This window comes from Onychostoma macrolepis, chromosome 04 (genome assembly GCF_012432095.1).
Source record: "Onychostoma macrolepis isolate SWU-2019 chromosome 04, ASM1243209v1, whole genome shotgun sequence".
NCBI classification, from domain to species: Eukaryota; Metazoa; Chordata; class Actinopteri; order Cypriniformes; family Cyprinidae; genus Onychostoma; species Onychostoma macrolepis.
In genome coordinates, this window is record NC_081158.1 from 28104800 (window position 1) to 28122173 (window position 17374).

Genomic DNA, 17374 nt, shown 5'->3' on the forward strand with positions numbered 1-17374 from the left:
GTTTATTACAATGTTGTTCTGAAGTTGGTCAGTGCTATTTGATATGTGTTTTAGATCATATTCCTCTCAGACTGAGTGGAGGGGACGGCCGGTGCTCTGGGAGGCTGGAGGTGTATCATAACGCTGTGTGGGGCTCAGTCTGTGATGATCAGTGGGACATCAGCGATGCTCAGGTGGTCTGCAGGCAGCTGGGTTGTGGAGCAGCACTGAGGGCTGATGGGAATTCAGTCTTTGGTGCTGGTGAAGGTGTTGTGTGGCTGAACAGAGTCGAGTGCAGAGGGAATGAGCTTCACCTGTGGGACTGTCCTCTCTCCCTGAAAAACCACACTGACTGCTCCCACAAAGAGCACGCTGGACTCACCTGTGCAGGTCACAGCAAAAGTTTTAGACCATTTTAGTGCTAATACCATTCGTGTGTTCAGGATAATCATGATTTTTAATTTGTTTGTGTGTGTTTTGACAGATTTTCCAGATTTGTCAGTGTCCACTACTCCTGCCACAACAACATCAGCTTCTCCTCCAGTGCGCTCAACATCAGCTTCTCCTCCACAAACTCCTCCAGCAGCGTCTCTCTCCGTCCCTCCAGTGCTTGTACTGGGAGTTGTGCTCTTACTGCTCTTAGTGCCACTGCTTATACTGATTCAGCAGAACAGAGTGATGAGGAGAGGTAGGAGAGATCCAGAGACTGTCATATTGTGTCTTATTCAGTGTGTGATCAGTCATGTGTTGTGAACTGACAGCAGGTTTGTCTGTCTACACTCACAGCTCTCTCTGACTGGTACACAGGACTACACAGGACTCAGTCTGAGACTGAGCCAGTATATGAGGAAATTTATCACAGACACAATGAATTTACTGATAGAGGTGAGGCATCATGACAGAACGTAACTGTGTACTAATTCAAATGTGTTTATTTCTCCTTGATTGCTAGCACAATACTAATTACACTTACAATGTTAAAGTCAGCTTGGCACCTCATGCTTATATAAGGATCAAGTTGTTGATCTTACCTTTCTAAACAGCTTGCAAAGTTGAACCCTACAAAGATGACATATAAAAGAAATTTAAAAAAAAATGTTTCTGATTGTCCTGCCTTGCTTTAATAGGGAGTCTCATCTCTGAAGACACTGATGAGCTTCTCTCAGGTTAGAGAGGTGATTTACAAACTCAGTAAATAAATGTCAACTGTGAAAACTGTAAACTGTGTTATATACAGTGAGGAAAATAAGTATTTGAACACCCTGCTATTTTGCAAGTTCTCCCACTTAGAAATCATGGAGGGGTCTGAAATTGTCATCGTAGGTGCATGTCCACTGTGAGAGACATAATCTAAAAAAAAAAATCCAGAAATCACAATGTATGATTTTTTAACTATTTATTTGTATGATACAGCTGCAAATAAGTATTTGAACACCTGAGAAAATCAATGTTAATATTTGGTACAGTAGCCTTTGTTTGCAATTACAGCGGTCAAGCGTTTCCTGTAGTTTTTCACCAGGTTTGCACACACTGCAGGAGGGATTTTGGCCCACTCCTCCACACAGATCTTCTCTAGATCAGTCAGGTTTCTGGCCTGTCGCTGAGAAACACGGAGTTTGAGCTCCCTCCAAAGATTCTCTATTGGGTTTAGGTCTGGAGACTGGCTAGGCCACGCCAGAACCTTGATATGCTTCTTACAGAGCCACTCCTTGGTTATCCTGGCTGTGTGCTTCGGATCATTGTCATGTTGGAAGACCCAGCCTCGACCCATCTTCAATGCTCTAACTGAGGGAAGGAGGTTGATCCCCAAAATCTCGCAATACATGGCCCCGGTCATCCTCTCCTTAATACAGTGCAGTCGCCCTGTCCCATGTGCAGAAAACACCCCAAAGCATGATGCTACCACCCCATGCTTCACAGTAGGGATGGTGTTCTTGGGATGGTACTCATCATTCTTCTTCCTCCAAACACGTTTAGTGGAATTATGACCAAAAGTTCTATTTTGGTCTCATCTGACCACATGACTTTCTCCCATGACTCCTCTGGATCATCCAAATGGTCATTGGCAAACTTAAGTCGGGCCTGGACATGTGCTGGTTTAAGCAGGGGAACCTTCCGTGCCATGCATGATTTCAAACCATGACGTCTTAGTGTATTACCAACAGTAACCTTGGAAACGGTGGTCCCAGCTCTTTTCAGGTCATTGACCAGCTCCTCCCGTGTAGTTCTGGGCTGATTTCTCACCTTTCTTAGGATCATTGAGACCCCACGAGGTGAGATCTTGCATGGAGCCCCAGTCCGAGGGAGATTGACAGTCATGTTTAGCTTCTTCCATTTTCTAATGATTGCTCCAACAGTGGACCTTTTTTCACGAAGCTGCTTGGCAATTTCCCCGTAGCCCTTTCCAGCCTTGTGGAGGTGTACAATTTTGTCTCTAGTGTCTTTGGACAGCTCTTTGGTCTTGGCCATGTTAGTAGTTGGATTCTTACTGATTGTATGGGGTGGACAGGTGTCTTTATGCAGCTAACGACCTCAAACAGGTGCATCTAATTTAGGATAATAAATGGAGTGGAGGTGGACATTTTAAAGGCAGACTAAGGTCTTTGAGGGTCAGAATTCTAGCTGATAGACAGGTGTTCAAATACTTATTTGCAGCTGTATCATACAAATAAATAGTTAAAAAAATCATACATTGTGATTTCTGGATTTTTTTTTAGATTATGTCTCTCACAGTGGACATGCACCTACGATGACAATTTCAGACCCCTCCATGATTTCTAAGTGGGAGAACTTGCAAAATAGCAGGGTGTTCAAATACTTATTTTCCTCACTGTATATATATATATATATATATATATATATACTATTTTGATTTTGAAGAGAGGGTCAATGAAATCACACCAAGATTGTATGAGGAGATCTTCACTGGTGGACTGATACCAGATCGTGAGACAGGTGCTGATGCTCTTCTGTACTTTAGTTGTATTTCGTTCTCTGTGATTCTATGTGCATATTAATACAGTACATTCAAGTTTGTTTTGAGTGTGGTAAAAATGGTTTCATGTTAAATTTGTAGAAGACACACCAGAAGGATATTATGATGTCATTACTAGTGGACAGAACTATGCGACTGAAAAAGGTGATTTTATTTTTATATAATTTTGCTCATGGATTTTTACACCCTACTTCTTTAAGGTGAAGGCCAGTTCAGATAAAATAAAATGTCATTTTATCAGCTTAATGTTACATTTAAGAGCTTATAATGTGTGTGTGTGCGTGTGTGTGTGTTTGTGTGTGTGTAGTGGACACGCCAGAGAATTATGATGATGTCGTCATCAATGGAGAGTGCTCTCAATGTGCAACAGGTGAGTCACAAATAACTTATTTTTTAATGAACTACATTTGTTTCAATTATATACTGAATGTGTTTATGCCATTAATGAATTATTATGGCTATATCAGGTGTAATCTAAAAATCTGTCATGAGGGGAATATGACATGACACAAGTTCAAGGTGTATTAAAATTTAAAATGATCTTTTTTGTGTAAAGAGGGAGATCAGGAGGAGTATGATGATGTGTGGAGTATCACTGAAGATGTGAAGAACCTGTTAGGTAACCTTTTTGGCTTATGATTCCAACATGTATTTTAAATATTAAGAATAAAGTTGCCTGTCAAAAGTTTGGACACACCTCATTCTTTATTAGCGCCTATTTTAAGACACAACAACTTTGAAGTAATTCTATTAGTAATTTGCTGATTTAAATGAAATTAACTCCGCTTGGTATACTGATGCAATCATGACATTAAACATTTCTTTTTTCTTTCTTTTTTTTTTAATGCAGACTATGATGATGTTGGGGAGGAGTCAAATGATGAGGGAGGGGCCGTATGACTCAATGGCCACACCTACTGCTTCTGTTTATTTCAAGTTTTTTTTTTTTTTTTTTAAGAGTTGCTTTTGATTCTCTTAATATTCTGTAATATGCTACTTACATATGGCCATTAAAACAAATCTAGATTAATATAACTACTGTTAACATTATAAATTCTAGTTAACATATCAAGGTTATGGATCAGAATTAGGGTTAAGTATTTCTACATTTAATCATTTGTGGTTTGGTTTCCTCTTTTCTTAAAGTTTTTTGTTCCTTTCAAATAGCTGAAATAAAGGAGAGTCTTCCATTAACAAAATATGGTAGTTACAATGACTTGCACAAATATGTTTCTGAACATTTGTTGAATATATGTTAGAAAGCATTCATAATCAACCTAAAATAAGATGTTTGCATAAATGTTATTCACTGGCTGTGTTGTAATCTAAAACAACTGTCATAAGAATACAGTTGCATGGTGGAATGCAAGAATTACATGTCTCGCATACAAGAAAAATGACTCTGTTAAATATGACAAAAATGTGTGCAAGTGATACTTAATCAAACAACATTTTTACTAATTACTTTACTCCTGATTCCTGAATTGTTCTGAATACAGAGAACATTAAATAAGGATGAGAAATGAATAAGTAAAAATAGAATAAGTAAAAAAGTATGAAATCTGAATATCTGATTCATTATCTTGATCATTCCATTGCCTTTGCTGTGGTTGTATTCAGAATACATTTTTTAATATTGCTGACTGATTGATGATTTTTTTTTTTTTTTTTCAGTTTTTTTTTTTCCTTCTGTTAACTCAAAATTATTAAACAGAAAAAAAGAACTTCAAACTTTAGTATGCAGTCTCAAGTACTATAGACTGACAGGATAGATTAAATATGAGTATGTATTAGGCTACTGGTAGCTCAGGCTGGTATTTATTTGACTATTGACTTGGACATTATGCTTTGATTTATTTTGGCTATGCAGAAAGGCACACAGACAGAAAAAGTCTATAAATCAGTTTACATTAACGGAGTGTCTATTTACACTAAGTGCAAATAGCCCGCCTTGTTGGCAGAGGCTATTTACACTAACTCCGCCCACCAACGTGTGATTGGGTAGTCAACACTGAAAAAAAGATGCTCATTTAACGTCAGTTTCAGTAGGGCAGATGGTAAGGCGCGTGCTTTTTGACGCGATTGACCGGAGTTCGAACCCGCCTTTTGCCGAACTCTTCTCCTCTTCAAATCTCATATTACATCGGAAAGGCATTTATTTTCAATAAAAATGAAGACAATAATAAAAAGTTGAAAATAAAATATCGGGTAGGTGTAGGGAGGGCGTTAATTATCCCAATAAGGTGGCATACATTTAATAATTTTAATTAAAACTATAATTTACACCATACGTTTTTATTGCGTACTGTTTTATAATGTACTAAAATACTGAGGTGGAGATAATTCCCACTATTTGCAATAAGTAGTATTTAGCAGAAAATCTTGCTATTTTAACATAGTGTATATAGAATCTATAGCTATTTGCACTTAGTGTAAATAGCATATAGTTAAAAACACTGCAATTTACACTTAGTGTAAATACCATCTATTGCAATTTGCACTTAGTGTAAATATCATATATCGCTATTTACACTAAGTATAAATAGCATCCATCGCTATTTACACTTTCAAATAGCCGCTGCCTTAGATTAATCCAGCACTTACAGTTGTGTGATTTCAGTCCCTGCTGGTGTCAAAGTGAACAACAGGTAATAGCTTTTTTACGGTCTTTTACTGCCATCTCGCAGATACAGATAAAATGCAGTAATACTTCAAAGAAAAGGTTTGCTACTTGCCTGTATGATTAGAGCAAACCTAAATAAGATTCTGCCACATATTTTCAACTGTCTTCTAATGTGGCCTGGTTGTATTGGGCAGTTTTTGAAACCTTTTTCAAAATCTTTTGAGAGGCTAAACCTAAAAGAAACATTCCACAGATGTTGCTGTTGCATGCCTGAATTTGTTTTCGGAAATTAAAGTACATTATTTAACATTTTGAGGCTAGAGGTAAATGGGTAGGTGTTTTCACAAATGTTTTGTATTGGTAAAGTATAACACAAGTCTAATCTGCCAAGAGCTGAAGTCTTAAAGGATAGTTCACCCTAAAATGAAAAATTCCCACATGATTTAATCACCCTCAAGCCATCCTATGTGTATATGACTTTCTTATTTCAGGTGAGTACAATCGGAGTTATATTAAAAAAAAATATCCTGGCTTATCCAAGCTTTATAATGGCTGTTGAGATTTTGAAGCAAAATAAAGTGCATAAACCCACATGGTTCTGGGCGGTTAATAAAGGCCTTCTGAAGTGAATCAATGAGTTTTTGTAAGAAAAATATCCATATTTCAAACTTTATAAACCGTAATCTCTAGCTTCCACTAACTGTCATATGTGCGTTCACGAGAGAGTTGCGTTTCAGTGGATAGTGTAGACGTAGGCATAGCGTAAGTAAGCTGTGGTGAGAAGCGGCAAAGCAGAAACACAGAGGAGAGAGCAAAATAAAACACCAGTCAGTCAAGAATTAGAAGTATAAAACGAGGATACAAATAATGTACTATCGTAATCGTGTGTTTATTAAGGCCGGGACACAGCAGATGATCAGCCATTGGCAAGCGTCTGTCGGGCTGGTTTGATTGGTGTGTTCCAAACAAACAACAGCTCTCGTCGTGCATTGTAATACATTGTATCCTTCTGAGTAGTTTAAAGACAGCCTAGTCTCGCGTACAGAACTGGGACAAGATGACAAAAGCTCAGATCCACATTGAAAAATACTCAAGAAAGATGTATAATACAAACAGAAATGGAGCTCAGAGACTCTCTCTGCTGGTCACAAAGTGAACAACTTGCTTATCTTCACTGCATGACAGTTATGGTTTTTGAGGGCCATCTGAAACCACTTGTGGATTTAGGTAAATTAGGTAATTTTTTAAAGCCATTTTGCAATATTATTAATTTTACTGAGTTGAGTTTATTACGTGTTAATGTCGTGCTAACATATGTATACACTAATAGTCATTTTTAGGACATATGCCGTTAGTTATCAGTGCTTTTATCTCATCTCTGCAGGTGTTGAGCTTTGATGCTGTAAATAAACTGGAGAATTTCCTGCCTCCTGTAAGTATCATACGTGTGTGTGTGTGTGTGTGTGCATCCCCTCAGTGAGGCGTCTTGATGTATGGGGAGGAGGAGTTCATCAGCACTGACAGTTTTGATATATATGGAGAAAATCACAAAAGCGTCCTCTGATTTGTCAGTGAAGTTGTTTGATGATTTCCTCTGTTGTATCTAATAAGGTAATAGCGAGTGTGATTGGATTGTGTTGGGCCTCTTTCTCTCTCATACTTTGCTTCTGTATCATCAGTGTGGAGAAGCTTGTACTGGGTGTTGAGTTAATTATGCTGAAGATGAGGATTATGGGAAGATGCCTGACACTCATTTTACTGTCTGCAGTTGTAATACTCATCACAGCTGGTAAGTACACAAGTAATGAAACAAATTAAGTTATTTTCAGATGTTATCTTGGAGCACAATCAAGCTTATTTATGAGTATCTTACGTGGTGTCTCAGATAATAATAATAATAAGAAGAAGATGGTGAAGAAGAATGCCTAATCATGTTTATTTGTTCTTTACAAAATAACAAAGCACTGTATTTTTTACTGTTAATTTTTTTTCCTTATATTGATTTGTGCTTAATTGATATAAAAGTTTATATAGAGAGAAATACACTGCATGATACAGAGACAAAAAGGAAGAAATATTAAATTTAAGAAATATTAACTTTAGTTCCATTTGTATAATTGCCTCACTTTGTCACCATATGCATTCATTTTTCTCTTCTTCTCCCACCCTCATTCTTATCCCATCATCCCATTGTCATTGCTTCAGCTCAATATATAGATTGCGTGAATGTGAGGTTGGTTGGTGGTGACAGTCGCTGTGCTGGTAGAGTGGAGGTTCTTCATAGAGGTCAGTGGGGAACAGTGTGTGGTGATGACTGGGATTTGGCTGATGCTGCAGTGGTGTGTAGAGAGCTGGACTGTGGAGAACCTGTAGATGCTCTGGGTGATGCTCATTTTGGACAAGGAGCAGGACTAATCTGGATGAGTTATGTCTTATGTACTGGATCGGAGTCCACACTAAAGAACTGTGGGTCAGCAGGATGGGGTAAAATGAACTGTGATCATAGTAAAGATGCTGGAGTCATCTGCTCACGTAAAGTGTTTTACATATTCAAATTATATATATTGGCTTCTAATATTTGTTGATTTTGATAAGTTGATTTTAACATCTTGAGTTGATAAATAAATGTTTTTTGTGTGTTTTATTTACTGCTTTTACATTATTTATTCATTATAAGACTAAAAATAAAATGGCTTCTCTGTACAAATCGTTACCTTATTTAGGAGTCAGGATGGTTGGAGGCTCTCGCTGAGAAACACGGAGTTTGAGCTCCCTCCAAAGATTCTCTATTGGGTTTAGGTCTGGAGACTGGCTAGGCCACGCCAGAACCTTGATATGCTTCTTACAGAGCCACTCCTTGGTTATCCTGACTGTGCTTCGGGTCATTGTCATGTTGGAAGACCCAGCCTCGACCCATCTTCAATGCTCTAACTGAGGGAAGGAGGTTGTTCCCCAAAATCTCGCAATACATGGCCCCGGTCATCCTCTCCTTAATACAGTGCAGTCGCCCTGTCCCATGTGCAGAAAACACCCCCAAAGCATGATGCTACCACCCCCATGCTTCACAGTAGGGATGGTGTTCTTGGGATGGTACTCATCATTCTTCTTCCTCCAAACACGTTTAGTGGAATTATGACCAAAAAGTTCTATTTTGGTCTCATCTGACCACATGACTTTCTCCCATGACTCCTCTGGATCATCCAAATGGTCATTGGCAAACTTAAGTCGGGCCTGGACATGTGCTGGTTTAAGCAGGGGAACCTTCCGTGCCATGCATGATTTCAAACCATGACGTCTTAGTGTATTACCAACAGTAACCTTGGAAACGGTGGTCCCAGCTCTTTTCAGGTCATTGACCAGCTCCTCCCGTGTAGTTCTGGGCTGATTTCTCACCTTTCTTAGGATCATTGAGACCCCACGAGGTGAGATCTTGCATGGAGCCCCAGTCCGAGGGAGATTGACAGTCATGTTTAGCTTCTTCCATTTTCTAATGATTGCTCCAACAGTGGACCTTTTTTCACGGTTGCTTGGCAATTTCCCGTAGCCCTTTCCAGCCTTGTGGAGGTGTACAATTTTGTCTCTAGTGTCTTTGGACAGCTCTTTGGTCTTGGCCATGTTAGTAGTTGGATTCTTACTGATTGTATGGGGTGGACAGGTGTCTTTATGCAGCTAACGACCTCAAACAGGTGCATCTAATTTAGGATAATAAATGGAGTGGAGGTGGACATTTTAAAGGCAGACTAAGGTCTTTGAGGGTCAGAATTCTAGCTGATAGACAGGTGTTCAAATACTTATTTGCAGCTGTATCATACAAATAAATAGTTAAAAATCATACATTGTGATTTCTGGATTTTTTTTAGATTATGTCTCTCACAGTGGACATGCACCTACGATGACAATTTCAGACCCCTCCATGATTTCTAAGTGGGAGAACTTGCAAAATAGCAGGGTGTTCAAATACTTATTTCCTCACTGTATATATATATATATATATATATATATATACTATTTTGATTTTGAAGAGAGGGTCAATGAAATCACACCAAGATTGTATGAGGAGATCTTCACTGGTGGACTGATACCAGATCGTGAGACAGGTGCTGATGCTCTTCTGTACTTTAGTTGTATTTCGTTCTCTGTGATTCTATGTGCATATTAATACAGTACATTCAAGTTTGTTTTGAGTGTGGTAAAATGGTTTCATGTTAAATTTGTAGAAGACACACCAGAAGGATATTATGATGTCATTACTAGTGGACAGAACTATGCGACTGAAAAAGGTGATTTTATTTTTATATAATTTTGCTCATGGATTTTTACACCCTACTTCTTTAAGGTGAAGGCCAGTTCAGATAAAATAAAATGTCATTTTATCAGCTTAATGTTACATTTAAGAGCTTATAATGTGTGTGTGTGTGTGTGTGTGTGTGTGTAGTGGACACGCCAGAGAATTATGATGATGTCGTCATCAATGGAGAGTGCTCTCAATGTGCAACAGGTGAGTCACAAATAACTTATTTTTAATGAACTACATTTGTTTCAATTATATACTGAATGTGTTTATGCCATTAATGAATTATTATGGCTATATCAGGTGTAATCTAAAAATCTGTCATGAGGGAATATGACATGACACAAGTTCAAGTGTATTAAAATTTAAAATGATCTTTTTGTGTAAAGAGGAGATCAGGAGGAGTATGATGATGTGTGGAGTATCACTGAAGATGTGAAGAACCTGTTAGGTAACCTTTTGGCTTATGATTCCAACATGTATTTTAAATATTAAGAATAAAGTTGCCTGTCAAAAGTTTGGACACACCTCATTCTTTATTAGCGCCTATTTTAAGACACAACAACTTTGAAGTAATTCTATTAGTAATTTGCTGATTTAAATGAAATTAACTCAGTCTGGAATACTGATGCAATCATGACATTAAACATTTCTTTTTCTTTCTTTTTTTAATGCAGACTATGATGATGTTGGGGAGGAGTCAAATGATGAGGGAGGGGCCGTATGACTCAATGGCCACACCTACTGCTTCTGTTTATTTCAAGTTTTTTTTTTTTTTTTTAAGAGTTGCTTTTGATTCTCTTAATATTCTGTAATATGCTACTTACATATGGCCATTAAAACAAATCTAGATTAATATAACTACTGTTAACATTATAAATTCTAGTTAACATATCAAGGTTATGGATCAGAATTAGGGTTAAGTATTTCTACATTTAATCATTTGTGGTTTGGTTTCCTCTTTTCTTAAAGTTTTTGTTCCTTTCAAATAGCTGAAATAAAGGAGAGTCTTCCATTAACAAAATATGGTAGTTACAATGACTTGCACAAATATGTTTCTGAACATTTGTTGAATATATGTTAGAAAGCATTCATAATCAACCTAAATAAGATGTTTGCATAAATGTTATTCACTGGCTGTGTTGTAATCTAAAACAACTGTCATAAGAATACAGTTGCATGGTGGAATGCAAGAATTACATGTCTCGCATACAAGAAAAATGACTCTGTTAAATATGACAAAAATGTGTGCAAGTGATACTTAATCAAACAACATTTTACTAATTACTTTACTCCTGATTCCTGAATTGTTCTGAATACAGAGAACATTAAATAAGGATGAGAAATGAATAAGTAAAAATAGAATAAGTAAAAAGTATGAAATCTGAATATCTGATTCATTATCTTGATCATTCCATTGCCTTTGCTGTGGTTGTATTCAGAATACATTTTTTAATATTGCTGACTGATTGATGATTTTTTTTTTTTTTTTTCAGTTTTTTTTTTTCCTTCTGTTAACTCAAAATTATTAAACAGAAAAAAAGAACTTCAAACTTTAGTATGCAGTCTCAAGTACTATAGACTGACAGGATAGATTAAATATGAGTATGTATTAGGCTACTGGTAGCTCAGGCTGGTATTTATTTGACTATTGACTTGGACATTATGCTTTGATTTATTTTTGGCTATGCAGAAAGGCACACAGACAGAAAAAAAGTCTATAAATCAGTTTACATTAACGGAGTGTCTATTTACACTAAGTGCAAATAGCCCGCCTTGTTCGCAGAAGCTATTTACACTAACTCCGCCCACCAACGTGTGATTGGGTAGTCAACACTGAAAAAAAGATGCTCATTTAACGTCAGTTTCAGTAGGGCAGATGGTAAGGCGTGCTTTTGACGCGATTGACCGGAGTTCGAACCCGCCTTTTGCCGAACTCTTCTCCCTCTTCAAATCTCATATTACATCGGAAAGGCATTTATTTTCAATAAAAATGAAGACAATAATAAAAAAGTTGAAAATAAAATATCGGGTAGGTGTAGGGAGGGCGTTAATTATCCCAATAAGGTGGCATACATTTAATAATTTTAATTAAAACTATAATTTACACCATACGTTTTATTGCGTACTGTTTTATAATGTACTAAAATACTGAGGTGGAGATAATTCCCACTATTTGCAATAAGTAGTATTTAGCAGAAAATCTTGCTATTTTAACATAGTGTATATAGAATCTATAGCTATTTGCACTTAGTGTAAATAGCATATAGTTAAAAACACTGCAATTTACACTTAGTGTAAATACCATCTATTGCAATTTGCACTTAGTGTAAATATCATATATCGCTATTTACACTAAGTATAAATAGCATCCATCGCTATTTACACTTTCAAATAGCCGCTGCCTTAGATTAATCCAGCACTTACAGTTGTGTGATTTCAGTCCCCTGCTGGTGTCAAAGTGAACAACAGGTAATAGCTTTTTTTTTACGGTCTTTTACTGCCATCTCGCAGATACAGATAAAATGCAGTAATACTTCAAAGAAAAGGTTTGCTACTTGCCTGTATGATTAGAGCAAACCTAAATAAGATTCTGCCACATATTTTCAACTGTCTTCTAATGTGGCCTGGTTGTATTGGGCAGTTTTTGAAACCTTTTTCAAAATCTTTTTGAGAGGCTAAACCTAAAAGAAACATTCCACAGATGTTGCTGTTGCATGCCTGAATTTGTTTTCGGAAATTAAAGTACATTATTTAACATTTTGAGGCTAGAGGTAAATGGGTAGGTGTTTTCACAAATGTTTTGTATTGGTAAAAGTATAACACAAGTCTAATCTGCCAAGAGCTGAAGTCTTAAAGGATAGTTCACCCTAAAATGAAAAATTCCCACATGATTTAATCACCCTCAAGCCATCCTATGTGTATATGACTTTCTTATTTCAGGTGAGTACAATCGGAGTTATATTAAAAAAAAATATCCTGGCTTATCCAAGCTTTATAATGGCTGTTGAGATTTTGAAGCAAAATAAAGTGCATAAACCCACATGGTTCTGGGCGGTTAATAAAGGCCTTCTGAAGTGAATCAATGAGTTTTGTAAGAAAAATATCCATATTTCAAACTTTATAAACCGTAATCTCTAGCTTCCACTAACTGTCATATGTGCGTTCACGAGAGTTGCGTTTCAGTGGATAGTGTAGACGAGGCATAGCGTAAGTAAGCTGTGGTGAGAAGCGGCAAAGCAGAAACACAGAGGAGAGAGCAAAATAAAACACCAGTCAGTCAAGAATTAGAAGTATAAAACGAGGATACAAATAATGTACTATCGTAATCGTGTGTTTATTAAGGCCGGGACACAGCAGATGATCAGCCATTGGCAAGCGTCTGTCGGGCTGGTTTGATTGGTGTGTTCCAAACAAACAACAGCTCTCGTCGTGCATTGTAATACATTGTATCCTTCTGAGTAGTTTAAAGACAGCCTAGTCTCACGTACAGAACTGGGACAAGATGACAAAAGCTCAGATCCACATTGAAAAATACTCAAGAAAGATGTATAATACAAACAGAAATGGAGCTCAGAGACTCTCTCTGCTGGTCACAAAGTGAACAACTTGCTTATCTTCACTGCATGACAGTTATGGTTTTGAGGGCCATCTGAAACCACTTGTGGATTTAGGTAAATTAGGTAATTTTTAAAGCCATTTTGCAATATTATTAATTTTACTGAGTTGAGTTTATTACGTGTTAATGTCGTGCTAACATATGTATACACTAATAGTCATTTTAGGACATATGCCGTTAGTTATCAGTGCTTTTATCTCATCTCTGCAGGTGTTGAGCTTTGATGCTGTAAATAAACTGGAGAATTTCCTGCCTCCTGTAAGTATCATACGTGTGTGTGTGTGTGTGTGCATCCCTCAGTGAGGCGTCTTGATGTATGGGGAGGAGGAGTTCATCAGCACTGACAGTTTTGATATATATGGAGAAAATCACAAAAGCGTCCTCTGATTTGTCAGTGAAGTTGTTTGATGATTTCCTCTGTTGTATCTAATAAGGTAATAGCGAGTGTGATTGGATTGTGTTGGGCCTCTTTCTCTCTCATACTTTGCTTCTGTATCATCAGTGTGGAGAAGCTTGTACTGGGTGTTGAGTTAATTATGCTGAAGATGAGGATTATGGGAAGATGCCTGACACTCATTTTACTGTCTGCAGTTGTAATACTCATCACAGCTGGTAAGTACACAAGTAATGAAACAATTAAGTTATTTTTAGATGTTATCTTGGAGCACAATCAAGCTTATTTATGAGTATCTTACGTGGTGTCTCAGATAATAATAATAATAAGAAGAAGATGGTGAAGAAGAATGCCTAATCATGTTTATTTGTTCTTTACAAAATAACAAAGCACTGTATTTTTTACTGTTAATTTTTTTTCCTTATATTGATTTGTGCTTAATTGATATAAAAGTTTATATAGAGAGAAATACACTGCATGATACAGAGACAAAAAGGAAGAAATATTAAATTTAAGAAATATTAACTTTAGTTCCATTTGTATAATTGCCTCACTTTGTCACCATATGCATTCATTTTCTCTTCTTCTCCCACCCTCATTCTTATCCCATCATCCCATTGTCATTGCTTCAGCTCAATATATAGATTGCGTGAATGTGAGGTTGGTTGGTGGTGACAGTCGCTGTGCTGGTAGAGTGGAGGTTCTTCATAGAGGTCAGTGGGGAACAGTGTGTGGTGATGACTGGGATTTGGCTGATGCTGCAGTGGTGTGTAGAGAGCTGGACTGTGGAGAACCTGTAGATGCTCTGGGTGATGCTCATTTTGGACAAGGAGCAGGACTAATCTGGATGAGTTATGTCTTATGTACTGGATCGAGTCCACACTAAAGAACTGTGGGTCAGCAGGATGGGGTAAAATGAACTGTGATCATAGTAAAGATGCTGGAGTCATCTGCTCACGTAAAGTGTTTACATATTCAAATTATATATATTGGCTTCTAATATTTGTTGATTTTGATAAGTTGATTTTAACATCTTGAGTTGATAAATAAATGTTTTTTTTGTGTGTTTTTATTTACTGCTTTTACATTATTTATTCATTATAAGACTAAAAATAAAATGGCTTCTCTGTACAAATCGTTACCTTATTTAGGAGTCAGGATGGTTGGAGGCTCTCGCTGCTCTGGGAGGCTAGAGATACTTCATGATCAGTCGTGGATGTCAGTGTGTGACGCTGTCTTTGACCAGCAGGATGCAGAGGTTGTGTGTAGAGAGCTGGACTGTGGGGCTCCTGTACAGGTGCTGGGAGCAGCTGCTTTTGACAAAGGAGACGCTCAGATGTGGACACAAGAGATTCAGTGCAGAGGAAATGAATCTCAGATTCACCTCTGTCCAACATCACTATCAGTCAAAAGCAACTGTTCACATGAACATAACATTGGTTTGCTTTGTACTGGTAAGAGTTCAAAGTATAACAAAGCATATTTAATTTAATTTAATTTAATAATAACATTTTAAATTTACTGATGCTCTCTGTTACTTTAACAGACATAATAAACGTGAGGTTGGTTGGTGGTCACAGTCGCTGTGCTGGTAGAGTGGAGGTTCATCATAGAGGTCAGTGGGGGACAGTGTGTGGTGTTGGTTGGGATTTAGCTGATGCTGCAGTGGTGTGTAGAGAGCTGGACTGTGGAGAACCTGTAGATACTGTGGGTGGTGATCATTTTGGACCGCCATCAAAACCAATTTGGATGAAAAATGCAATGTGTACCGGCTCAGAGTCTACACTTAAGAAATGCGGATTCATACAATCAACTGATCCCGATGCGTGTCTTAATAGGAATGCTCAAGTCATTTGTTTAGGTAAGCTAAAGCTAAACAAGTTTTTAAAAAGTTCCATTTTCCACCTTCTATTTGACCACACAAACTCTTAAGGTCAGACTATAATAATCAGGGGTCCTGTTAAAATACATTTTAGAACTTGTTTTCTAACTCTACTTTACATTCTAATGTAATACCCTGAAATGATTAATTCATAGACATTATTGACATGAAAATGTGGGCAGTCATGCAATCAATTCACATTTTTACAATAACAATAACAATACAGTTATCTGTATGAGCCAGTTTTGTAGCTTACTTTCAAGGTTTTTTGGAACGAGGAAAATGTTTTGCCATAATATGTTTTCATAGTAAATAGTACTTATTTCAGAAGGTGAAAAAATTCCTCATTATATGATTGATATATTGATGATATGATTGAAACATTATTGAAGTTCTCTAACTTTTTTTTTTCTTTCCTGTGTTTTGTCAGAAGTCAGGCTGGTTGGAGGTTCTCGCTGCTCTGGGAGGTTAGAGATACTTCATGATCAGTCGTGGATGTCAGTGTGTGACACTGTCTTTGACCAGCAGGATGCAGAGGTTGTGTGTAGAGAGCTGGACTGTGGGGCTCCTGTACAGGTGCTGGGAGCAGCTGCTTTTGACAAAGGAGACACTGAGATGTGGACTCAAGAGATCCAGTGCAGAGGAAATGAATCTCAGATTCACCTCTGTCCAACATCAATATCACATAAAAACAGCTGTTCACAGGAAAATGGTGCTGGACTGGTGTGTGCAGGTTTGAGCCTTTTTTAAATCTATTTTAAAGCTGAAATCAAATTCAGTGTTCCCAAAATCTACACTAAATATTAGTTTTGTTTTATAATATTTTTTTTTACTCTTTGTTTGATACCTTTTCTTCATTCTTTCTCTTTGTCCATGTGTTTTTTGTTCCCATTTATTAATTTTATAGGCAATGTGAGAGTGAGGTTGGTTGGTGGTAATAATTCCTGTGCTGGTAGAGTGGAGGTTCTTCATAGAGGTCAGTGGGGAACAATGTGTGATCATGACTGGGATATGGCTGATGCTGCAGTGGTGTGTAGAGAGCTGGACTGTGGAGAACCTATAGATGCTCTGGGTGGTGCTCATTTTGGACCAGGATCAGGAACGGTCTGGACACGTCGTATGTTATGTACTGGATCAGAATCTACACTGAAGAACTGTGGAGCAGTAGAATGGGGTATTTATGACTGTAATCATAATAAAGATGCGGGAGTCATCTGCTCAGGTAAGATGCTCTCCAAACTCTTCCCTGTTTTTTATCACTGATAATCCACCTACTTTAAAGGGATAGTTCACCAAAAAAATAAAATTAATTCTCATTTACTTCGTCTTTTCAAACCTCTATGACTTTGTTCTGTGGAGCACAAAATGTGATTTTTTTTTTTTCATATTTTACTTTCATTATATTGTAAAGAGTACAAGGATATTCTGTAAAAGTTCCTTTTTGTGTTCCATGAAAGACAAATGTCTTTAAAAAAATAAATAAAAATTAATCCTTTCACATCAGTAATTGGTGCTTTGACAATAATGAAAAAATTACACATTTAGATAAACAAAATGAATGAAAACAGTATCTTTTTTTCTTTTACATTTC

At 37.2% G+C, this 17374-nt stretch overlaps 1 pseudogene; it reads left to right on the forward strand.

Annotated features, from left to right (window-relative positions):
• LOC131538533 (uncharacterized) overlaps positions 1-17374 on the forward strand; it is a 173749-nt pseudogene that overhangs the window by 32125 nt on the left and 124250 nt on the right.